This window comes from Trachypithecus francoisi, unplaced genomic scaffold, assembly GCF_009764315.1.
Source record: "Trachypithecus francoisi isolate TF-2019V2 unplaced genomic scaffold, Tfra_2.0 Lachesis_group13, whole genome shotgun sequence".
NCBI classification, from domain to species: Eukaryota; Metazoa; Chordata; class Mammalia; order Primates; family Cercopithecidae; genus Trachypithecus; species Trachypithecus francoisi.
The window spans coordinates 69,487,664-69,514,639 of NW_022681458.1; the positions used below are offsets into that span (position 1 = coordinate 69,487,664).

The following is a 26,976-nucleotide window of genomic DNA, read 5'->3' on the forward strand; positions in this document are numbered from 1 at the left end:
GCGAGCTCTGGCTCACCTTTGGCAGAACACAGGAAGAAGAGGTGCTGGTTGGCATCGAAAAAATAGGAAGGACTTGCTAAAATTTCTAACAAATTGCAGAAGTCTGACTGTGAACCAGTGTGACAGTACAGGTTTGTCTGGGAGCCACAGACAGAAAAGCAGTTCACACTTACAAGATCTTCTTCACAGATTTCCATTTGGTGCTCATGAGAAAGACTGGGGGAGGGTGGGGAACCAGAGGGAGTCTTCCTTGGTGGTGCAGGCCTGGAGGAGGGGAGTGCAGTTGCTGAGGGAAATCACAAAGCCCTCCTTAGATGCTCTCTCAAGGAACAAAAGCCTCTAGCCTTGGGGGAAGAAGCAGAAACTCTGTACATCTCCAAGACTAGATGAAAACTCATTACAGCTAGAGAAAGGGAAAACAAAACCTTGTCATTATTGGAGGAGCAAGGAAGAGTCCTGGGCTCAGGATCCTACATCATTACTATTAGAAGTCTCCTACCCACTGGGCAGGTGCAGGGAAGTCCCATAGAAGATTTGCCAAAGATGCAAGGCAGTTTGGCTGCCATGAAATGGAGAAGTAGGATCGTGTAGGAACAAAACGACTAAGCTTGCAATACAGGGTAACAAGCAATAGCAGTCCACTCCTTGGGAAGATAGATCCCCTTTTGTGGTGCTGCAACACAGGAAAGGCTGAAAGCTGGGGGAAGAGCAGCAACATTGAGAAAATCTCAGCCAGGAGCAGTGGCTCATGCCTGTAAACCCAGAACTTTGGGAGGCTGAGGCGGCGGATTACTTGAAGTCGGGAATTCAAGACTAGCCTGGCCAACATGATGAAACCTCACCTCTATTAAAATTACAAAAATTAGCCCAGGGTGGTGGCGCATGCCTGTAATCCCAGCTATTTGGGAGGCTGAGGCATGAGAATCACTTGAACCCGGGAGGCAGAGGTTGCAGTGAGCTGAGATTGTACCACTGCACACCAGCCTGGGCGACAGAGCAAGACTCTGTCTCAAAAAAAAAAAAAAAAGAGAGAGAGAGAAAAGCTTTTTGACACTCAAGCAGCAACAAAACCTGCTCAACTGCTAACTAGATAAACTCAACCCCTATACAAATAGCCTAGCAGAAGAGATATGCTCATTGCCAATCATATATACTGTTTATTTCAGCGTCTGTTGTCCTACAAACAATGTCTGGTATTTGGTCAAAAATCGTAAGACAATAAGATAAGGAAAAGCAACCCACTGTCATGAGATAAAACGATCAAGAGAACCAAACTCAGAGATAATTCAGATGTTGGAACTATCAGACAAGCCATTTGAAATAACCATTAGTAATATGTTAAAGGCTCTAAATGGAGAAGGCAGACAATGTGCACAAACCAATATGGAATTTCAGCAGAGAGATGAAAACTGTAAGAAAACATATATTGGAAACACTGGAAATAAAGCAAGATGGGAACAAAGATAAACAAAGATTTCTTACATATGACACCAAATAAAAACCCACTGAGACATCACTACATACCTAACAGAATGTTTAAACTTAAAAAGACCAGCTGAACCACATGATGACCAGGATGTGGAGCACTGGAACCATTATATATTGCAAATGAAAATATGAAATAATATAGCCACTTTAGAATATAGTTGGTAAGTTTTTTTCGTAAAGCTAAACATGCAATATGATCTAGCCATCCTCTCTTAACCGTTTACCAAAGAGAAATAAGAACCCGTTTTCAACCAAAAACCTGTACGTGACTATTTATAGTGACTATTCATAACCTCCAAATGCTAGAAACAACCCAATTGTCTTTCAGCTGGTGAATGGATAAAGTGTAGTACATCTATGCAATGGAGTACTACTCAGCAGTAAAAGCATGAACTGCTGGACATGTAGCAACTTGGATAAATCTCTAATGTATTATGCTAAATGAGAGGAAAAAGACTAGAAGAGCTATATAATGATCTAATTTTTAAGACCTTCTCCAAAAGGCTAGACTATAAAGATAGAAAATAGATCAGAGCTTGCTAAGAACTGAGGGAGAGGTTTTGACTAAAAAAAATGAATTTTGGGGCTGATGGAAGTGTTCTATATCTTGAATGTAGTGGTAGCTGTACAGCTTTATGTTTTTGTCCAAACTCATAGAACTGTACATTTAGAAAGGTGATTTTTAAAATATATAAACATATACTTCACAAAAATAATAAACAAACACACAAAAAGATATAATAAATAAAGACAGAGACTCTGGCTTCCTGACTTTTTCAATCCTCTATTATATTGCCTTACAAGAAGATGATGCTTATCATCTATTTGTATTTTGGCCCAGAATATCCTCTATCCTTTCCTAGGGCCTTCCCCATGAGTCCTTGCCTTATCAACCTAAATGGAATCACTCCAGAAAACACAAACTCACTCAACGTATTCTGTTTGCTAAAACAAATCCTATAAGCCTAGAATATACTACATTTGATTTAAAATGTATATAACATCAAAGAAAAATTACTCTGAATGCTATATTAAAAGACCTAATGTTTTCTAAAATATTATCTTACAGATCACAATTTTTGTGAGCCACATCAAATCAATCTCTGATCATTTCAATAACATGCATATTTTTACATCCATATGAGAATGAAAATTGTACCGAAATAAGGTTTCATTTTTTAATGGAAGTTTTTACTTTGCCTTCCTTTCACAGTTTTGGATTTGCCCAGTTTAGGATGCTAAAGGGCAGTGAGAACATCTCTTCATTTCACTCACTTCATTATTTCCTTCCATGAGTCTGGAATTCTACCTGTCTCAAACTAACCTGTTAACTAAAACTAAAGGCTGATTTCTCTTTTTTGAAAATACCATTTCAAATGGAATTTTTATGATTACAAATTTTACATTCTTATATTCAAATTTTTTATCAAATTACATTCTATGTGACAAATTCCTGGTTTCTTTTACTTTTCCATTATGGACCATCTCAGAAAAAGATCAGCAGATTTCATTTACCCTTCCCCAGGAAAAGCAGGACATTCCTCTCTTTAATCTGGTAGCTTACGGCTCTATTGGAATAACACCCTTTTTATAAAACAAATGTTTTGTAATGTTTTCCTTTGCTATCTTAAAATAAAGTGTCTTACACATTACAGGATGTCTAACACCCTTAGCCCCCACCTACTAGAGACCAGTGAGCTCCATCAATCATTGTGACAACCAAAAAAATTCCCTCACAGAGCTCTGGGTTGTCCTTGGGTAGGAGGAGAGTGGAACCACTACCATCAAGAACTACCAATTTAGGGCATATTTCCTTAATGGCAAAGCAATGTTCTACTTCAAAATACTAATATGCTTAGACTAAAGAAAAATTTATTTGGGAGGTGAGGCAGGACAATCGCTTGAACCCAGGAGGCAGTGAGCCAACATTACACCACTGCACTCCAGCCTGGGCAACAGAGCAAGACTCTGTCTCAAAAGAAGAAAAAAAGAAAATTAGGCCAACTTAATCAGGTATTTTAGTAACAAGTATTTTAGCCAAGTATATAGTTTAAGTAACAGGTTTAATAGGAAGCATACTAACTAAAGGTGGTTTATCAGTTATCTGTTGCTACACAATCAATTACCCCAACAGTTAGCAGTTTAGAACAACAAGCATTTATTGTTTCACTGTTTCTGAGGGTCAGGAATCTGGGAGCAGTTTAGCCCAGTTGTTCCGGGCTCAAGGTCATCCATGAGGTTGCAGTCAAGCCAGGCTGCAGCCATCTCAAGATCCATCTGGAGCTTGAGGCTCTGTTTCACTCACATGCGCACAGGTTTAGTTCATCCATAACATGGGCCTCTCACAACATGGTTTCCCCTAGAGTGAGCAACAAGTGAAAAGCCATAAGCAGTTCTTTGATAATGTAGTCTTGGATGTGAGATACCATCATTTCTGCCATATTCCATTGGCCAACCCTGGTACGATGTAGGAGGGACTCCACAGGCTGTTAATATCAGGAAGTGGGGATCACTGGGTGCCATCTTGGAGGCTGTTTACCCCAAGTAGGAATCTCTACATTTTTAAATAAATACAAGTACTCCAATCCACATTCAGGTTTTAATTTTATTGGATTGTAAGGGATTATTTCACAGAACTGAGAGAAACAGAAAACATTGATGAAGTTTTGTTCCAATTAGATATAAACTGTTTCTTAGCAACATGAAAATATCATTTTAGTGATCTGAGGCTCAGAATCACAGTTTTTCAATGTCTATTTTTACCTCTGTATTTTAGATTTATTTAACTGCTGAATGTGAATAAAATTCCATTTAGCAATAGCACTGGTAGAAGTAAATCTGAAAAACAATATTTGAACAAATACACATATATTAATTCTAGCAATAAGAAAATAAATTATTTATTAAGCCAGAAAATTGGGCCAACTTAGGCCTGGCGCAGTGGCTCACTCCTGTAATCTCAGCAGTTTGGGAGGCTGAGGCAGGCGGATCACCTGAGGTCAGGAGTTTGAGACCAACCTGGCCAACATGGTGAAACCCCATCTCTACGAAAAATACAAAAATTAGCCAGGCGTGGTGGCATGTGCCTGTAATCCCAGCTATTCGGGAGGTGAGGCAGGAGAATCACTTGAACCCAGGAGGCAGTGAGCCAAGATTATACCACTGCACTCCAGTCTGGGAAACAGAGCAAGACTCTGTCTCAAAAAAAGAAAAAAAGAAAATTAGGCCAAATTACTCAGGTATTTTAGTCACAAGTATTTTAGCCAAGTATATAGAAATGGTGTAGTCTGAGAAATATGAAGGTGAATGTGTAGTCCAAGTAAACACTTAAAAAAATCAAAACCCTATTTCTGACATAGTTTTGCCATCATACTATTAATGAGTATGCCTTCTACATATCCATCTTGATAACATTTTCAAAATCTCAAAGGCAGGATATCAACTTTGCTCATTTTTGCTAATGGATTGAAGTTTCTGAAAAACATATAAATCTTTATAAATTTGTGGCAATTTTTCAAAGGAGGATAAAAATCATTATAATCTAATGAAATGTTCTCTGGTTCCCTAAGAATTATTAATCACAATTATGATACTCCAGATTGTGACCTGTTTATTAAATACCTTAGGAAAACAGCATGATAGTTTTATTTACTTCATTTCTAGATCACTAAAAAGAATGCTTATTTGAACTCTAGCCCTTCAAAGTATCTTAAAACAAAATTTAACATTAAGATGACTATGACCTTGTTTGAATGTTTCCATTACATTTTGATTCTTATTATACTACTTTCTGGGGAGGCAGTTCACACGTAACAATTTTCATGTTTTTCCTTGTGGACGTAAACTTTCACTCAAAGGTGGAAAGGTATTAAAAGCACTGGTCTCCTATCATGTGTTCTTTGCCTGTGTCTTACCCGGCTGTTCACTGTCCATTCTGTGAGGCTGCATTCCCATGAGGAGGGCAGCTGTCACATAATGACTCAAGCTTCTGTGAAGATCTCTCACAGAACAGCCTGATGAACCTGTTAGGCAGGCTTTGTGTTGCTGGGCTTTCTAAAAAATTTAAGTAAACTTGAAATATATAGTGGTGGGCCTCAGAAGTCTCCACCATGGTCTTCAATCTGGGATTTGTGTAGGAGCCTTCTAAAGGGTATGTAATCTTGGATGGTTTTAAGGGACTCACTTTGCAGAGCCTCAACTTCCACAGGCTTAAATCTGAGCTGTCTGAGAACTTGGGCAAGGCATAGTGCTCTGTCTCTTCCCAGTTCCTCATTCCCAATCACCTTGACCCAACTTCTTGAAGTATGGCGGGGCGCGGTGGCTCAAGCCTGTAATCCCAGCACTTTGGGAGGCCGAGACGGGTGGATCACGAGGTCAGGAGATCGAGACCATCCTGGCTAACACCGTGAAACCCCGTCTCTACTAAAAAATACAAAAAACTAGCCGTGCGAGGTGGCGGGCGTCTGTAGTCCCAGCTACTCGGGAGGCTGAGGCAGGAGAATGGCGTAAACCCGGGAGGCGGAGCTTGCAGTGAGCTGAGATCTGGCCAGTGCACTCCAGCCTGGGCGATAGAGCGAGACTCCGTTCCAAAAAAAAAAAAAAAAGTAAAGGCAAACCTCTCACCCATCAGGAATCCTGCTATGGGGTCTTGCCCTGGGGTGTCAGTGCCTACAGGGAAGCTGCCTTGATCACTGGTTTGTGTCTCAGCTGAGTGATTTCAAGAAAAAAGGGATACAAATTCCCCCAGTTATTCCTCCTGGTCAACATTACATTTTCCAGTATCCAGAACATATATTAGAAGTGAGTTAGTGTTGTATATTTTCTTGTATATTTATTCAGACTCATAGGGAAATTTCGTAAATAACTATTCCATAAAGATAGTTATAGAAAATTTATATTTATTTTTCATTTGGGTGCATTTTCTGTTTACTCTTATTGGTCAGTTTTTACCAGTTTATTCTATCCTACAGTGTACTTATTTAGAGGTATAGTAGCTGAACAAAACTGAATTGTGGATTCTACTATAAATAGTCATTGATACAACTTTTATAAGCCATACATGTAAAAATAGCAAATAATTTCTTTTCGCTGTCAATTTCCACAGTATCCAGTCACATTCTAGCAATAAGTAATACATATCTATTGACACATAACCTAATTTAAAAAGGAAAAAAGCTCCATTCGTCTCATTAAGATATATAGTTCCAGTAACATTTTACTTGTTATCTCTATTATCAAATTTAATAATACATTTATTTTATTATATTTAATTGTATATTAATAACTGTGATAACAAAATCTAGAAGAAAATTTTACCACTCAGCTTTATCAATAAAGAAAACATACATTTTAAATTTCGACATAGATATATTTTTGATACAGAAAAGTATAGTAATATAATTAATTCTAAAAAAACTTTCAAATATAAAGAAAAAAATTTATGGGTAAAGTAAAATGGAAATACGAGCTCAAGGGGAAACAGGAACACTGTAAATTTTCCTCATGTTGGAAGAGAAGTTGTTCACATATTTTTAAATTTAAGATAGAGCGTATAAAACTGTTCCGGTATTTAGATTATATTGTATACATTGAAAAGAGTGATGTCGTAGGTTTTTGTTAAAAAGTGTCAACATTTATATCTTTTGTTACTATTTAAATTTATGAGAAAAATTTCAGATGTTAACATAAAAATGTGTGAGAAGGCACACTGTTTTTCAAAACTATTTTAAGGAGTATGCTAACAAAAAAAATACTACTCTAATGACGTGAAATAAATTAGTGATACCAGTGTTTTGTTCCCAGATCTACTGTAAAATGAGGCATTTATTTCCATTACTTCATCTGTCATCTTTTCTCCAAATATAAAATGGGCATGATAACTTTCCTTGTGGCCAGAAGTGTCTGTGCACATGATGTAATTGCTTAGTGGCATGACAGCCTTCTCCACAATGTGGATATAATGACTCACTCCACTGAGAATTAGAGCATCCCTGCTTTTGCATGGGAATGCTTTGCTTCCTCTAGGGTGGCAGCGAAGGGGTAGAGCTGAAAAGAATAAAAGGTTGAGAACTACCTATCTGTAGCTTGACAGTCTGACAATTTCACTGATGTCTGGTACCTCCAGCAGAGGGCAGGCCAGTATAGAGAAAAGAAGGAAAACATGAATGTCTTAATTTCCTTTAGAGTCGGTCCTTGTTTTGCCCAGTAGTGCAGGGCCATAAAAAGGACCGTGCATACCTAAACCATGCAAAGCAATCTTCATAACTTTCCTGACCTTTAATAATTGTTGTCAAAACATTAAAGCTCTGTCCATTATACATGTATGAGGAAATGAAACAATACTAAAACTAGCATGTTATTTAGTACATTGTAATTTAAAATATAAGAAACATTGAGAATGAAACTTTTATTTCTTTGTAAAAAATATATTAAGAGTACTTCGAGTAATGCCTGCAGCCTTCTTGTTGAAGAACTCATGGTAGGAAACAAGCATCTTTCATATGTCTCAGCTGATTGTCACACTTCTTTCTGAATTTGGATCAGCTTCTAACATTTGCATTTTGGATGTGGTGAAGTATCTCCAAGAGTGCCTTTACCGTGAAGTTTTTTCCAGCATCGCTTCCTCTGGCACACCTTCATCCATTTCCTCACAACCACTTTCCTCACTTATGTCATGAGTTCACCCGCACTAAGTTCCCCTGGCTGCATATCCAGAATCTCTCCAGTGGTAGCAGGTCAACATTCCCAGGGTCAGTGATTTCCTCTATAACTTCATTATCTTCCCTTCAAATTTCATTTGCAGTATTATCACTTTTTTTTTCTTTGCTGCAATTTCGTCTTTGTTGGCAAACTGTCTTTTTCAGTTATCCATTTTTGTAAAATGTCATGTGGGTTTATCACTGAGCGATAAGAAGACCATACTACCATTGCTGTCCATCACTGAATTGAGTAACATGCACCGTACCCATCAGGAACAGATTGGAAGAAGTGATGTGATCAGTTGCTGATAGTTGATGCATGTCTGTTATTTACATAGTGACTTATGAACTAAGAGCTAGCAGCAAAGTTGGGACTTTATGCAATTTCTCACAGTTAATATGCCATGGTAACTGAAATTTGAATTGTGCTGTTGGGTAACTGCTGTTATTTAACTGAACAGTGGTAACGGAAATTGGTACACAATGTAACCAGGTGAGCAAGGACTACCTGTATTTTCCGCATCCACCCTCACAAAGAATGTATGAAAAGTTTGCTGAAATTAAGCAAGAATTAGCTTCAAAACTGACAGCAAATTTATTTGGGATGAGCGTTGCCTTTCCTTGTCCCTAACAGAACTAACTGTATTTCTTTTTTCAACAAAACACGTTGATGGGTCATTTGGTAGGTGGACTCACTTAGCACTCAGGGATGACTTTGATGAAATACAAGAATCTATAGTTCTCTGAATAAGAAAAATCAGATGTTTGAGTTTCTGAAATAGTGAGGGGCTGAGAAACTGAGAGGAGCTGAAATAGCTGAAAGCAAGTTGTGAGGAGAGATGGTCCCAGAAGTCAACGAGAGGCTGGGACCCCAGGAGAAAAGATGACTTAGGGTGGTGGCAGTAGTAGATGTATTGTTTTATCCATCCACTGTTTTGTAAATATCCTTAACTATTTTCCAATTAATTTTTATTTGATGACATCATTATACATGCAAAGGTTTAAAAACATAGTGCTAAATGACTACAAAACAAAGAGAGAGAAACAACAAATCTCTTTCTCAGCTGTCTTTTTGTCCCATCTCTGACTGCAGATATCAATTACAGGTGGAGCATCACTAGCCTGAACATCCAAAGTGCAAAATGTTCCAGAATCTGAAACTTGCTGAACACCAACATGACGCCACAGATGGAAAGTTTCCTACCTGACCTCGTGCGATGGGTCCCAGTCAAAACACAGGTGGACAACACTAGTATATTCAACATTCCCAAGGGAAAAATGAAATTACCTTCAGCCTATATGTATGAGGTGAATATGAAACACAAATAAATTTTGTGTTTAGACTTGGGCCCCATCCCTAAGATTTTTCATATTATATATATGTACAAATACTTCAAAATCAAAAAAATCTGAAGTCCAAAACACTTCTGATCCCAAGCCTTTCAGATAAGGAATACTCAACCTGTATCAATTATTTTGGCTGTTTTTCCCAGGATTTATTTCCATATTTCCCAATGATATATGTATACTGCTATTTCTTAATTTATCTTTTTGTCATTAGTGAGAAACTATTAAAATAGTCGATGATTTAACTCTCTTAAACCAAGCCACATATGTACTCACTTCTCTTACTACTGTCCTCCCCCTACATTTAAAGCAATTATATTATTATAACAATTTAAATATCAACAAAAACAAATTTTTGTTTTCCTTAGAGTTACTAACAACCATAGTTTTAATTTAATTATCCATCACTAAATCCTGTTGGCAATTTTTCTTTTTTTTTTTTTCACTCTGTGGTCCAGGCTGGACTGCAGTGGCACAATTATTTCTCATAGCAGCCTCTATCACCCAGGCTCAGGTGATCCTCTCACCTGAGCCTCCCAAATAGCTGGGACTACAGGTGCACTATGCCCAGCTAATTTTTTGTAGACACAGGGTTTCACCATGTTTCCCAGGCTGGTTTTGAACTCCTGGACTCAAGCAATCTGCTCACTTTGACCTCTAAAAGTGCTGAGATACAGGTGTGAGCCACCACACCTGGCTGGCCATTTTTCTAAATGGTTTTATCCTCCATGTATTCCCCACTCCCTATGCACTCTGCTTTGCTCCTCCACAGTTCTTATATACTGGTTGGAGAATTATCATAGTTAGTATAATGTGGATGAGTAAATTCCATTTTTCTGTGGAAACTTTAGAACTTTAAGCAAACAGATTTCTATTTTCTAACAAATAAAGATTCCCACAACAAATGTGCGGTCCATAGTTGTAAGACAATGGTTTTCAGAAAATAACTATTAACACATAATTCTCAAGACTTTTGTTTCTGGGAGAATGGAGTAGACATACTTTTCCCTATTCCTCCCGCTATGTATAACCCAAAACCTTGAACATTATATATAAAACGAACATAAGATTCTGAAAGGTGGAGTGAAGAAGCCAGACCGGCCAGGGACCTTAGGACCCAGGGAATGACACAGCTGTGAGTTCCCGGGTTTTGCTTTAGTCTGGAGCTGTCGAAGCTGGCAGCCTGGAAGCACCAAGGAGTCCTGTGTAGACAACAAATGCCCAACAAACCTCTGCTCTGTAGCCAGAGGACTAGGAAAGGGGTACCCTGGCAAATCAGAAAACTTTCAGACGATATCCACTCTAGCCTAGTCAAACATCCTAGACAAACTGCGGTCCTACTCCCGCCCATGCCAGCACAAGTCTGCTGGGGAGCCTAGACTTCCAACCACACCAGGCTATAATGACAAAGTGCCCCCAGCCTTCCTCCCGCTCCCAGGGTGGAATCTGAGGAGACCAAAGAGGGATCAGGGCTTTCATCCCTGACAGGTGATAAGGAAGTCCCTGCACCCTGTGGTGGCAGTGGAGACCAGTAGGGAACCCAGACTTGGACTCACATCCAGAAAAACAAAGCCTCCCTACCCTTCCCTGCTGGGGGTAGGTATCAGAGGAGGCCTACCAGACAGTCAGAACTTCTGCCCGTGCCCAGTGGAAACAAGGCCACCTCCCACCCCCATGGTGTCAGTGGAGGCCACATAGGAAGCAGTAACTCCCTCCCAGCTGGTGGTGTCAGTGGAGGCAGAGTGGGCAGCTGGAATTCCCACCTCACCCGGCAGCAACAAGGAGCCCCTGCCCCTGGAGGATGTGGATGAAAGCTGAGAGGGAAGCCTGGAGTTTTATCCCCACTGGCCAGTAATGGAGGGGCTTCCCTCGCCACATGCCCTGTCAAAGAGGTGCCAAAAGACTGCTAAGACAGAAAGCTCAAATAAGGGCCAGAGGCACAAACAGAATACCCAAAAAGGATGAGAAAAGACAACTGAAGCCCGGAGTTGGGGCTCACACCTGTAATCCCAGCGCTTTGGGAGGCTGAGGCGGGCAGATCACTTGAGCCCAGAAGTTTGAGACCAGCCGGGGCAACATAGTGAGACCCTGTCCTTATAAAAACACAAACACCAATTAGCCAGGCATGGTGGCACATGCCCACAGTCCCAGCTACTCTGCATACTGAAGTGGGAGGATCACCTGAGCCTGGCAAGGCCAAGACTGCAGTGAGCCAAGATTGTGCCACTGCACTCCGGCCTGGGCAACAGAGCTAGGCCCTCTCTCAAAGAAAAAAAAAAGACAATTGACAGACACCAACACCAAGATCAGGATGACAGAGATGTTGGAATTGTCTGACAAATATTTTTAAGTAACCATCATAAAAATGTTACAATAAGCAATTACAAACACACTAGAAACAAATGAATCACCAAATAATTCCTCTGAGTGAAAAAAAAAAAGGCAATCCTAAAAGGTTTTACACTGTAGCCTTATATCAATTCCATTGAAAGGACATCTTGAAATAACAAAATTGTAGAAATGGAGGACAGATTGACGGTTGCAAAAGGTTAAGTAGTAAGGAGGGACATGGGTGTAGATATTACCAAGCCACGTGAGAGATCTTTGTGGTGACAGAAATGTTCTTTATCTTGACTATGTCAACCTTAATATCCTGGTTGTAATAACTGACACTATAGTTTTGCAAGATTTTACCACTGGGGGAAACTGTGTAAAGGGCCAGTGGGGTCTCTCTGTATTATTTCTTACAACTGCACGAGAATCTACAGCCTTCTTTCTCCCCAAGTAAAACATTTATTTGAAAACCTCACAATTCTCAATACTACAGGTAAGTTCTATGCCCTTTACTGTAAACAGATTTAGAAACTCAATTTTACAAAGGCAAAATACAGAATAAGTATATTTAACTTAAACTATAGAGCAATTGTTTTGTAAATATTCTTTATTCTTCCTTTTCAAACAGAGGGTAATGGTTAATCTCATCCTTAACTTTTGCAAAGTTACTTATATAAATAGTTTTTTTCATTCGATATTTCTTATTAAGCATGATTAAAACTGACAGTCTGATACAACCATCATTTAAATTGAGTGAAGATTAACTCTAAGTATTAGAGGCTTACGACAATTTTACTCCACATCACGACTGAGTACAAGCCTGAGTCAAACTGAGTAATGGATCTTTCAGAAAGCCTGGATTATGATAAAGCAAAACATACAGTGGCAAGACCTGTATTTAGGTGACAGTAGTAAGATAGGGCAGAATAGAGAGAGTTTCACTCAAGGATTCCCAGGGTTGGGCAAACACCAGAGATTTGTGCAGACTTAAAATGTCAAGAATTAATGAAGCAAAAGGCTGAACATTCAGAAATTCCTGTAGGAATCATTCTGTAGGAAGATTACTCTATAGGAAGAAAAGGACTATTGGACCTTAAATCTTTTAGCAAAATTTTCAAGGCAAATCCTTGGACTTTGGATACTTTTGTGGGTATTTTTGAAGGATACATCCCTACAATTAGACTTGCATTAAATTTTGTACATATTTTTGTACATTTTATACAAAATTTAATAGATATGGATAAATCGGCCCAAAGTGTATCAACCATTAACTCACAACAGTATATATGAGATGGTCAGTTTCCCCACTGCCTATTTAAATCTTCACATTTTAATCTTTCTTTTCTGATTACTGAGTCCTATAAAATTTTCCACCTTTTTTGCTGGCCTTTGTTTTCTCTGTTTGTTAGAAGGAGATTCTGGCATTTGTGTTCTTCTTTGAGCTTATAGAACTGATGTGATTTCCAATTCTTTGTATTTGGTTGATATTGGGACTCCATAACTTTTTACCTCAGAGTACAGGGAAAAGTTTCTAGAACCTCCCTGTTCAATCCTGGCTGCAGTTCTATGTGACCATTTCTTCACTCAGCCTCCCAAAGTGGGAGACAGATGAGGGAGGGCGTCTGTCTACACAGGGTTGTAATTTTATACACATATATGGCTTTTGGTTGTTTCCCCTACCTTATCAGGTGGGTACGTGCTAAAATAAAGCACATAAGCATCTGGGTTTTTGTGAGGCTGAGCATGGCATTTTTGAAGACTGTGGTGCTTTGGATATGGGCTCAAGAGTACACCCTGGCTCTCACACTCTCCAGAACCTATAGAAATTGATCCTTCCTTAATACTGCCCTCTTGTGGGCTCTCTTGAAAATACTATTTCCCCTTACAGAGATTGTAAACCTTGGCATTCTGAGAAGAAATGAGAAAGTAATCCCTTTCACCCCAATTCAGTCATTCTGACACATGGACCCCAACTGTCACAAAACCCCGACTGAAAAGAGCCCCTTTCATACTGTCAGCTGCCCTTCTTTCGCTAGACAACAGAGTCCCTGGGAGCCCTGTGGGAAGGAGACACCACTTCCCTGAGGGAAGTCTCACCATTGCTGTCTTACCAGGAGCCCTTGGAGTGTCCGCTTTTCTAAAGCCATGTCAAGCATAGTAAGAATAAACGGAGGGGAAATGGAACCGTGAGAACATGCTCTTAAACCCTATTTTACAACATTCCTTTGTTAAATGAACAATTACAAGAGAAAAAGTAGGCCTGGCACGATGGCTCACACCTGTAATCCCAGCACGTTGGGAGGCCGAGGTGGGTGGATCACTTGAGGTCAGGAATTCCAGACCAGCCTAGCTAACATGGTGAAACCCCGTCTCTACTAAAAATATAAAATTAGCCAGGTGTGGTGGCGCACACCTGTAATCCCAGCTACTTGGGAGGATGAGGCAGGAGAATCACTTGAACTTGCGAGGCAGAGGTTGTGGTGAGCCGAGGTCGCACAACTGCATGCCAGCCTGGGCGACAGAGCCAGATCCATCTCAAAAGAAAAAAAGAAAAAGAGAAAGAGTGAAGAAAATTTACATAAAAACACGAAGTATGAGGAGTTAGAAGGCAGTAAAAGATCTTTAAATACCATCCTATCTAAGATGACTTCCTGGGTTCCCTCAGTTAAAATTAACTTCTCCCTCTCCCATATTGTCTTTGATTTTTCATTTTAATTTTAGCAACTGCTTATTATCGTTGGGTTGGGTCAGAATTATTTATGATAGCAGATTGTGAGTTTCTGAAGGACAGGGACTCAAGGCTCTGAACCTGCCAGGTGATTTATGGTATTTAATTAAATGAAATAAGAAAACAATATAAAAATGGCTTTGATGGAAACAATCTAGGTATGTTTTCTGTGGCTGCAGTAACAAATTACTAGAAACTGGGTGGCTTAAAACCACAAAAATATCTTCTTTCACAGTCCTGGGGGCCAGAGTATCACTGGGCTGAAATCAAGGTGTCAACTGGACTGTACTCCTTCAAAGGATTTAGAGGAGAGTCTGTTGCTTGACTGTTTCAACTCAACACCCAGTGGTTGACAGATTCCCTTGCCTTGTGGCCGCATCACTCTCACCTTTGCCTCTGTCTTCACATTGCCTTCTCCTCTGCATGTGTATACAAAATCTCCCTGTGTTTCTCTCTTGTAAGGATGCTTGGGATGGCATTCAGGTCACACCCAAGTAATCTGGCATAGTCTTCCCCATCTCAGGCTCCTTGATTTAATCACATGTGCAAATATATATATATATATTTTTTTCCTTATCAGGTAACATTTAAAGTTTCCAGGGATTAGGAACTGATATTTTGGGTGGACACACTTTTCATCTCACTACAGTCTACAATGAGATGGAATAAACCATAATAAGATCAGCATACACAGAAAAAGTATTGCCAAGAGAATACGGGTAGGGTACCAACGGTTTTGCCCTCAGTCATGGTGATCAAGATAATTCCAACTATCCATCCTACTGAGAGCAGCTAGGAAAGCTGAATACAATTTTTTAAAAAATCTGCTTGCATTCAAATCAGTGAAAGATTATAGGGCCAAAATCCAAAAGAAGGAAGAAACCTAGAGAGATGAGCCCAGCATTTTTGGCTGCTTTTCTCTTGGAAGCACCTGCCAATTTCAAAAAAAAAAGGCAGTTAGGAGGCAGAGAAGCTGAGCAGAGCTTTTGGTAGATTAATGGGGTAAGCGAGACAACAATTGTAGTTCAGGGTCTAACAATGAAAGGGGCCCTGGCAAATCCTTCTGTCTTTTTCTTTTTTTAACGGAGTCTTGCTCTGTTGCCCAGGCTGGAGTGCAATGGCACGATCTCGGCTCACTGCAACCTCCACCTCCCGGTTTCAAGCAATTCTTCCGCCCCAGCCTCCTGAGTAGCTGGGATTACAGGCATCCGCCATCATGCACTGCTAATTTTTTGTATTTTTGTAGAGAATGATTTTCACCGTGTTGGCCAGGCTGGTCTTGAATTCCTGACCTCAGGTAATCCGCCCGCCTCAACTTCCCAAAGTGCTGGGCTTACAGGCATAAGCCACTGCACCCGGCCATCCCTCTGTCTTTAGGTTGCAATGCACCCTAGGAAGAGAGGTGAATTAAAACAAGCCAGTCATCTTTGAGTCATCCCAGACCTTCACTTAAATCAAATTCACTTGTATTACCAGCGCCCCTAACCTAGTCCTTGGCCCTAAGTACATGTAATCCTTTTTGGAGGAAGATAACATACCCAGTGAAAATCTTTTCAAAATTAAGAAGAAATAGTAACATTGTCAACAAACCAACACTAAGAATATTGTCACCAGAAGATATATGCTAAACAGAATACTAAAGGGAATCCTTCAGGCAAAGTGTATTCAGCTAAAACAGACATATGTAAGTACATCTAAATAAACTGTCTCTTAAAATAATAAGCATTTCTAGAGGTAAAAAGGAACATCTCATAATAATAAAGAGCTCAATTCACCAAGAACATAGAACTTTTCTAAATGTTCATGTATCTAATGATAGACTCAAAATATGTACAGCAAAATTAACAGAACTAGAAGTAGAAATAGAACCCTCATGTTCCAAAAAAATAAAAATAAAACAGGATAAACTAGTTAGCAGCTCTTTTGGACTCACAGACTCTGGAAAGAGAAAACCACAGACTGCTCCAACAAGTAGCCTTACCTATGTACCAAACAAGTTATCCTGGGTACCTGGGCTTACAAATCTTCACCAGTTCTTGCCCAGATTCTAACTCTGACTCCTGCATCAACCACCCCATGACTAACTCCACTGCAACAAACTTCATAAAACCCAAATACTCAGGCAACTCAGAGAATTCATTTGACTGATTCATTTGGACAGTTGCCCATTGTCTGAGAAGTTTTCATTAAGCTCAGCTTATTGTTGTTTTTAATCAAAACATAGTATCTGTTTTTATCAAGACAACCTTTTGTGATGACTTTGACACACAAATGTGGATAGAAATATCAGAAGAAACAACACTAACACAGCAGAAAGTGCTTGTGTCTGGGAAGCAGAATTTGGAGGGTGAGGAAGATGGAACAAGTGGCCGATTTTTTTGTTGTTGTCATAAGCCATGACTTCTAATACTATATGCATCTGTTACTTTGTACAAATAAAAATTAAATTAAGAAAAAGAAAAAAAGCACATTCAGTTCTTCTGAAATAGAGCAACAATTTTCAGTTAAATTGGTAAATATTTGTGGAGCATCTATTCTGTGCCAAGTGCTGTGCTAGACAGCAGGAAAAGAAACCTGAAAAGACTGAAGTCTAGCCCGAAAATCGGTCACAATTACTTGAGTTCCACAGAGACTGAGTGTTCTCACGGAATAAGAACCCAGTGCACTACTTTTAATTTTTACAATCCGAACAGTAAAAAATAAAAATAAAAATAAATAAAATAAAATCAGACAAAGTCTGTATTCAAAATCAGGTGTCTTAAGAAAAATATGGACGATTCCGTTGAATCATTCCTACTTGGGGTAATTCAGTTCCTACTTCAGTTCCTACTTGCAGGAACTGAAGAGTTTGTTTCCAAGCACAAACTTACAGCTCAGGTTTGCTGAGAAACTCTAGTTTTACTCAGCTGAGGTTTCCTGATAATTATTCTCTTGATAAGGAATATGTTTTCCATGCCATTTATTACGTTTTTGCTGTGCTCAAATGCTGCAAATTTTTATTCTCTCATAGAAAATAGCACATTCATCTTACCATAAAAAATAGTGTAATTAAATTTCTAGCCACCCAGTTGAAATAACTAGAAATGAAAGTTTCCTATTATTATGGCTATCATAATTCATTAATATTTGACTAACAATAGATTCTGGGGACATGAGACATATATTAATGTGCTTGTGAAATATGTTAAATGATGCTTAAATATTAAAATATGCATTCTTCACATAAAATACAAAACTTATAGAGGAGATTTTGAGTCAAGGCACTCTCCTTAAATCTCACCCTCCTTTGCATCTCTGGCATCAGCTCCTCTTATTGTAATGGTTCTCATCCTAGCAGCACATAAAAATCAACTCAGGAGCTTCTAAGAAACAAAAAAGACCAGTACCTGAGACTCTCCTGCAAGAGATTCTCATTTACTTGGTCTTGGGAGGCCCTGGGCATGCATGTTGTTTAATATCTCCTCATGTGGTTCTAATGTGCAGTCAGAGTTGAGGACCATTGCCTAAAACAGTAGTTCTCAGTGTGGTTCCTAGACCAGCAGCTTCAGCATCACCTGGGAATTTGTTACCCATACGAATGCTGAGGCTTCCCACAGCCCTCCAGAATCAGAAGTTCTGGGGGCAGAGCCCAGTCACCTCTATTTTAACAATCCCTCCAGATAGTTCTGGTGCACGCTCAAGTTCCAACCGTTAGGCTTAAAAGAATATAACAGGAATTTTCAGGAGAATGCAGTTAACACATGACAGGGAATGTAGGTAGGTGGACTTTCTTCCTGGGAGGTAGGAGGCTCTGTAGTAGTTTGGGTGGAAGACCAGACGTTGCTGAGGAAGGTGCTTTTCTTTTATGATCAGCTTACCCAGGATGAGTCATACCATGGTGAAGTGAGTCACACTTACAAACCAGCCCAAACTTATGTTATATTTTCTTGCATGAGAAGAGGGAGATTCTTGGTGGAGAGAAAGGAAGGGGCAGGAAAATGCTCAGAAGTCTAGTGAGCATGAAAATTAGAAACTCTAAATATTTGGTAGAACAAAGTGGGGGATGATTCATGCATACCTCCATGTAGATACACAAAAACAGAACACAAAACTAAATTGGTTTTAGGAAGTATTTCATCTTGCCCTCTAGGATGATGCTGATGACTTTTATCTCTGCGATAAAAATTACACAGTAGACTGGAATTTCCTTCAGGAAGATGGGTGGCCATCTCATTGTTGGACTGTACTTCAGAATAAACAAATGCTGACATTTGGATCATTTTCTAGGGTTTCTAGTTTTCCAGTGAGATGACAGATTATGAGAGCAGCTAAACCAAAATGGCCCACAGTCAAAGATGTTCTATAGCCTTTCATCAACACTTTATAGGTTGTTATATAGGATTCTACATCACTAAAAAATTAAAATTAGGAGATGCTAAAAACAGGAGTTGGGTAATGCATTAGCTATCTATTGCCACAGAGTTACTGGCCTACAACAAAATAATTTATTACCTCATTGCTTTTTTGAGTGAGGAGTTCAGGCACAGCTTAGCTGGGTTCTCTGCTTAGGGTCTCACAAGTCAGCAATCAAGGTGGCAGCCAAGCTGTGCTCTCATCTGGAGGCTCAACTGGGGAAGAATGCTCTTCCAAGCGTTTTTTTTTTTTTTTTGAGACAGAGTTTCGCTCTTGTTGCCCAGGCTGGAGTACAGTGGTGAGATCTCAGCTCACTGCAACCTCCGCCTCCTGCATTCAAGCAATTCTCCTGCCTCAGCCCTCTGAGTAGCGAGGATTACAGGTGGCCACCATGCCCAGCTAATTTTTGTATTTTTAGTAGAGACAGGGTTTCACCATGTCGGCCAGCCTGGTCTCAAATTCCTGACCTCAGGTGATCCGCCCGTCTCAGCCTCCCAAAGTGCTGGGATTACAGGCATGAGCCACTGTGCCCGGCCTCTTCTAAGCTTACTCAGGTTATTGGCAGAAGTCATTTCCTTGTAGCTGTAGGACTGAGGACCCTAGCTTTTTGCTGCCTGGAGGACATCCTCAGCAACCAGGCTGCCTGCAGTTCCTATAAGTCCCCTGTCATTCCTAGAGGCCACCTGCAGTTCCTTGCCACCTGGCTTTTCCCAACATAAGCACTTCATCAAGCCAGCAAGGAGAGTCTCTAGAGCAGTCTCCTAGTAAGATGGAGTTTTATATAATACAACATAATTCCAGAAGTGGCATCTATCACCTTTGCCATATATTATTGATTGGGAACAAGTCCCAGATCCCATCCAGGCTCAAGGAGAGGGGCTTACATAAAGATTTGAACACTGGAAAGCAGGATAGGGGAGGTGCAGGGGAGTTTAGAGTCTGTCTACCACAGGTAATTTATTTAGCCTGCCTGAGTTTCATTTTCCCCATCTGTTAAGTGGGAATTGTAATCTCTACCCCATAGACTGTTGTCTATGTTGTTTGCATGACAAGAGGGCAGAACACAGAGCCAGGCAAGCAGTAGGTCCTCAATATATGAGTTAAGTCCTCTGTCTCGCTCTCTTCCCTCCTTTTCCCTTACAGTGTGTTGGAGCACAGTATGGCATCCATAGGTTCTTAGAAACTGTGACTTTAAGCAAAACAACATATAACAAAACCAATTGCACCATAGGCTAGTTGATATAAACAAGAGTTAAGTTCCTACGGCATATTTCTGGTCACAAAAACATCACTAAACTGTTTTGTTTTGTTTTGTTTGAGACAGGGTCTCACTCTGTCACCCAGACTGGAGTGCAGTGGCGTGATCTAGGCTCATTGCAGCCGCTGCCTGAGCTGCAAGTGATTCTGCCACCTCAGTCTCCCAAGGAGACTGATTCTGCCACCTCAGTCTCAAGGAGTTCAAGTGATTCTGCCACCTCAGTCTCCCAAGGAGCTGGGACTACAGGTGCACACCACAATGCCCAGCTAATTTTTATATTTTTTAGTAGGGATAGGGTTTCACCATGTTAGCCAGGCTGGTCTCAAACTCCTGACCTCAAGTGATCCACCCACCTTGGTCTCCCAAAGTGCTGGAATTACAGGTGTAAGCCACCATGCCTAGCCTACCAAACTTTTACATAAAGACTAAAACACTTCTAATATTAAACATTAAAATAAATGAGAGCTATGTATACATTTAAGGAAGATTAATAAAAACAAGTAAGATAATTATTTACCCAATCATTCTAGTTCAGGACCAAGGGTGGCCAGAGTCTATCCCTGCAGTTCATGGTACAAGGTGGAAACCAACCCTGGACAAGATGACATTCCATCATAGGATGCACTCATAGCCACACTCACTCAGACTGGGATGACTTAGACACACCAATTCACCAAACTAGCACATCTTTGAGATGTAGGAAGAAACTGTAATGCCTGGAGAACACCCACACAGACAGGGAGAGTCCGTGCAAACTCCACACAGACAGTGGTTCTGGCAAGAATTGATTTCTTTTTTCTCATCAATGTTATAATGAAACGATGTTGAATATTATTTGAGGATCTGCTATATTTCTTTTATTTTCTATTTTCCATTCCCTTTTAGCTCCATGAAGAAGTAAGATCCTAATGGCTTCTATAAAAACAAAAGAAACGCTACACTCTTAAATTCTTGGGTAGTCTCTTGTGTAACCACATGGACATTGCATTATGGCAGTGCAAGAACCTTACTTAAAGGAAGTATGAAATGCAGTTCTCTTCCCTCAATGCTATGGATCGTGACATCTTTACTCTGGAGACTGGGAATTCATTTCCTACGGTGAGGAGTGAGGAAAGAGAAAGAGTAGCTTTCTGTACCCGCCCCCGCCCCCCCCTCCCCCCGCCGTCTCCCGGCCCCATGCCTCTCTGCTGTGGTCACCACACGGAGGTGGTACACCCCACACACACACCAAACATTTTTTTGGATATCCTGACTATGCAGGAAGCAAAAGGGTATGAGGAGGTTTACTTCTTACATAATAAGGCTTGCTGGGGAGAGCACAGTTGGCTCCCAAGAAGGTCTGAAAATGGATCTTGAGGGAAAGCCAGGAGGGGAGAGCAGTCTTGGCCTTTATTGTAGTTAAGGAGTGGGCTGGGTTAGAGGTTCCTGCATAAGAGAAGAGGCCTGTGTGGGTTGAGCTTCCTATGGGAACCAAGAGAGGGGAATGTGGGCTTTCTTATCAGCTTGCTCAGATGTGGAGCAAAAGGGGAAGAGGAAGAGGGGCAGCTCCAGAGCTGTCAGCAGTCAAAATAGAGTCTGGTTCTTTATTACAGCTTCAAGGCTTAGAAAAGCAAAAAGCAGATTTGCCCTCTCCCCAACTCTGACCCCATCCCATTTGCCATTTGGACTTAAATGGAGCTACTCTAATGCCATAGAAACAAACAAACAAACAAACAAAAAATTGAACACTCATATAGCATCAGGTACCAGGTACCTTCTAAGCATTTTACATATACCAAATCATTTAATTTTCATAACAACCCAATGAAGTAGGTATGCTAACATTATTACCACTCTATAGAAAAGAAAACGAAAGCATAGTCAAGTATCTTGCCCAAGGTCACCCACTCAGTAAATGGCAAAGCCAGAATTCCAGCTTAAGCAATACCACTCAAGCAGATTCTCCTCACCATTCCCACGCTGCGGACTTTTCTGCACAGAGCTGTTGCAGTGACTCATGAGTTTATGAGCCAGTGGCTTCCAGCCAGTGTGCCATCAACACTTCCCAGGGCATATGGACATTCTGACTCACGTGTAAAATGTATTTTTCCTATCACCACAGTGATGTGTCAGATGGGGCTGAGAAGCCACGGGCACAGGAGGTGAGAGCAGAACTTGGTGCAGAGGAAGAGGTTCACTGCGGGGTGAGCTGGTCCTCCAGGAGGATCCAGATTTGACCGAAGCATAAATCTGGTCAGGTAGACACCTCTGTCAAACACTACCCAGTGGGTGCTAAAGGGTGACTTGGAAAACAGAGTGATTACTGTGGATGCTTTTGCAGATTCTGTGAAGCTGTAACGGCAGAACCAACCCAATCTGGTTGAACTTTGTGTAATAAAATGGTGAGTTGGTTTTCAGTTGCCATGGGTGCAAGTTATATAACCTGATTATCCCCAGGTGAACCACGTGTGCAACCACAGGTGGAAACTAAGCGCTCGGACCAAGGAATATGGGGACCAAATTAAATGCAGATACCACATGGCATGATCCAATCAGATCACACCCAGACCAAATTAAATGCAGATACCACATGGCAGGATCCAATCAGATAACGCCCTGGCATCACATCATGGCAAGGTCCAGTCAGATCACAGCTCCCAGCATCACCTCATTGCAAGATCCAATCACTACATGCCTCATTACCCTCTCCCTATAAGACCTGCCCTAGCCCCCAACGTGGGGAGACAGATTTGAGGCAGATTCCTGTCTCCTTGCTCAGCAGCTTGTAATAAACTCTTCTCTCTACAAAAGCCTGGTGCTTCAGTGTTTGGCCTTCCATGGCACACGGGCAAATTGACCCAGTTTGGTTCAGTAACAGCCTATTACACTTAAGGAGTGTGATTCTTGCAGATGTATTTAGTGTCTTGTTTAAGTGAACAGCAAAAAGTTCTAAGCTTTGAAAATATGGGTAAAACATACAAAGGTTGTAAACTACTATTGTATAATCCCAGAGCCACCAGTACCTGGTATTTGAGCCTTTAACATTTTTTATTTTTATGATATATTTCCTCATCGATACCAAAATACATAATTTATATATGGTATAAAGAATAATAAAACCAATTTTCATGTTCCCTTCATGCAGGTTAAGATACAGAATATTGGCCAGGCGCGGTGGCTCAAGCCTGTAATCCCAGCACTTTGGGAGGCCGAGACGGGCGGATCACGAGGTCAGGAGATCGAGACCATCCTGGCTAACACGGTGAAACCCCGTCTCTACTAAAAAAAATACAAAAAAACTAGCCGGGCGAGGTGGCGGGCGCCTGTAGTCCCAGCTACTTGGAGGCTGAGGCAGGAGAATGGCGGGAACCCGGGAGGCGGAGCTTGCAGTGAGCTGAGATCCGGCCACTGCACTCCAGCCTGGGCGACAGAGCGAGACTCCGTCTCAAAAAAAAAAAAAAAAAAAAAAAAGATACAGAATATTTCCAGTGCCAGGAAGTCTGTGTACTTATCCTTGGATGCATCCCTCTTCACTGCACCAAAGGTTACATAATTCTGAATGCCTATAATGGTTGCCATCAAGCATGGGCGGGCTGATTATGAAGTGTCACTGATGCCTTTTCAAGTGCTCCAATGTAGGATTCTTGGCCAAAGGGGAGAAATCCAGCTGTCTGTTTAAAAAATATGCCAAGGTTCTTACAAGGCTAAACATACTCTGACTATACTATCCAACTCTTTGGTATTTACCCAAAGGAGTTGAAAAATTATGTCCACACAAAAACCACACATGGATGTTTATAGCAGCTTTGTTCATAATTGCCAAAACTTAGAAATAACCAAGATGTCCTTCAGTAGATGAATGAATACATAAACTGTGGTACATCCGGACAATGGAATATTATTCAGTGCTAAAGAAAAACGAGCCATCAAGCCATGAGAGGACATGGAGGAACTTCAAATGCCTCTCACTAAGTGAAAGAAACCAGTCTGAAAAGACTAAATATTGTATGATTCCAACTATATGACATTCTGGAAAAGGCAAAACTATGAAGATAGCAAAAAGATCAGTGGTTGCCAGGGGTTAGGAGAGAGGGAGGGATGAATAGGCAGAGCAGAGGATTTTTAGGGTAGTGAATCTACTCTGTAATGATTCTATAACGGTGAATACATGTCATTATACATTTGTCCAAGCCCTTAGAATGTACAAAACCAAGGGGAACTCTAATGTTAATTATGGATTTTGAGTGCTATGTATATTTCTTCATGTCAGACGGGTAATGTGCCAATGTCTTAACAAGGTTTGGGGGCGGCACATCCCACACATGCACGTGAACACTGAATCATCATGCTTATTAACTACAAAAGGATGGCTTCAGGACGATATTGATGTGTCAATGTAGGTTCACCAATTGTAATAAATGTACCCCTGTGCTATGGGATGTTGACAGTTGGGAAGGCTATGCATATATGTGGGCAGGAATGCATATTGGAAGTCTATTTACCTCTTGCTCAATATTTCTGAGAGCCTAAAAATGCTCTAAAAAATAGTCTGCTTTTAAAAACAAACAGGAAAGGGTGGACGCAGTGGCTCAAGCCTGTAATCCCAGCACTTTGGGAGGACGAGAAGGGCGGATCACGAGGTCAGGAGATCGAGACCATCCTGGCTAACACGGTGAAACCCCATCTCTACTAAAAAAATACAAAAAACTAGCCGGGCGAGGTGGCCGGCGCCTGTAGTGCCAGCTACTCGGGAGGCTGAGGCAGGAAAATGGTGTAAATCCGGGAGGCGGAGCTTGCAGTGAGCTGAGATCCGGCCACTGCACTCCAGCCTGGGCAACAGAGCAAGACTCCCTCTCAAAAAAAAAAATTTAAAAAAATAAAAATAAAAAAATAAAAATAAACAGGAAAACCAAGGGTAACTTCACCAGTGTCCTTTTGAGAGGTGAAGTCAGCTGGACTTCCTGGGTTGAGTGGGGACTTATTTATGTATTTATTTATTTTTATTATTATACTTTAAGTTCTAGGGTACATGTGCACAACGTGCAGGTTTGATGCATAGGTATACATGTGCCATGTTGGTTTGCTGCACCCATTGACTCATCATTTACATTAGGTATTTCTCCTAATGCTATCCCTCCCCCAGCCCCCTTCCCCACAACAGGCCCTGGTATGTGATGTTCCCCGCCCTGTGTCCAAGTGATCTCATTGTTTAATTCCCACCTGTAAGTGAGAACATGCGGTGTTTGGTTTTCTGTCCTTGTGATAATTTGCTGAGAATGATGGTTTCCAGCTTAATCCATGTCCCTGCAAAGGACATGAACTCATCCTTTTTTATGGCTGCATAATATTCCATGGTGTATATGTGCCACGTTTTCTTAATCCAGTCTATCATTGATGGACATTTGGGTTGGTTCCAAGTCTTTGCTATTGTGAATAGTGCCACAGTAAACATACGTGTGCATGTGTCTTTATAGTAGCATGATTTATAATCCTTTGGGTATATACCAAGTAATGGGATTGCTGGGTCAAATGGTAATTCTAGTTCTAGATCCTTGAGGAATTGCCACACTGTCTTCCACAATGGTTGAACTAATTTACACTCCCACCAACAGTGTAAAAGCGTTCCTATTTCTCCACATCCTCTCCTGCATCTGTTGTTTCCTGACTTTTTGATGATTGCCATTCTAACTGGTGTGAGATGATATCTCATTGTGGTTTTGATTTGCATTTCTCTGATGACCAGTGATGATGAGCATTTTTCCATGTGTCTGTTGACCGCATAGATGTCTTCTTTTGAGAAGTGTCTGTTCATATCCTTTGTCCACTTTTTGATGGGGTTTTTTTTTCTTGTAAATTTGTTGGAGTTCTTTGTAGATTCTGGATATTAGCCCTTTGTCAGATGGGTAGATTGCAAAAATTTTCTCCCATTCTGTAGGTTGCCTGTTCACTCTGATGGTAGTTTCTTTTGCTGTGCAGAAGCTCTTTAGTTTAATTAGATCCCATTTGTCTATTTTGGCTTTTGTTGCCATTGCTTTTGGTGTTTTAGTCATGAAGTCCTTGCCCATGCCTATGTCCTGAATGGTTTTGTCTAGGTTTTCTTCTAGGGTTTTTATGGTTTTAGGTCTAACATTTAAGTCTTTAATCCATCTTGAATTAATATTTGTATAAGTTGTAAGGAAGGAATCCAGTTTCAGCTTTCTACATATGGCTAGCCAGTTTTCTCAGCATCATTTATTAAATAGGGAATCCTTTCCCCATTTCTTGTTTTTGTCAGGTTTGTCAAAGATAAGACAGTTGTAGGTTGTGGTCTTTTTTCTGAGGCCTCTGTTCTGTTCCATTGGTCTATATATCTGTTTTGGTACCAGTACCACGCTGTTTTAGTTACTGTAGCCTTGTAGTATAGTTTGAAATCAGGTAGCATGATGCCTCCAGCTTTGTTCTTTTTGCTTAGGATTGTCTTGGCAATGTGGGCTCTTTTTTGGTTCCATATGAACTTTAAAGTAGTTTTTCCCAATTCTGTGAAGAACGTCATTGGTAGCTTGATGGGGATGGCATTGAATCTATAAATTACTTTGGTCAGTACGGCCATTTTCATGATATTGATTCTTCCTATTCGTGAGCATGGAATATTCTTCCATTTGTTTGTGTTCTCTTTTATTTCCTTGAGCAGTGGTTTTAGTTCTCCTTGAAGAGGGGACTTGGAGAATTTTTCTTACAAGAGGTTTGTAAAATGCTCCAATCAGTGCTCTGTA

General features: G+C 40.5%; 1 long non-coding RNA gene and 1 other non-coding gene across 2 annotated transcripts; one reads left to right on the plus strand and one right to left on the minus strand.

Annotated features, from left to right (window-relative positions):
• The first annotated feature begins 5,435 nt into the window (after positions 1-5,435).
• Positions 5,436-9,534, plus strand: LOC117095385. The gene is made up of 2 exons (XR_004441948.1): positions 5,436-5,638; positions 9,293-9,534. It is a non-coding gene; the product is annotated as an uncharacterized LOC117095385 (long non-coding RNA).
• Positions 9,535-24,488: 14,954 nt separating this feature from the next.
• Positions 24,489-24,592, minus strand: LOC117095530. Its single transcript, XR_004442059.1, has one exon. It is a non-coding gene; the product is annotated as a small nucleolar RNA U13 (small nucleolar RNA).
• Positions 24,593-26,976: the final 2,384 nt, after the last annotated feature.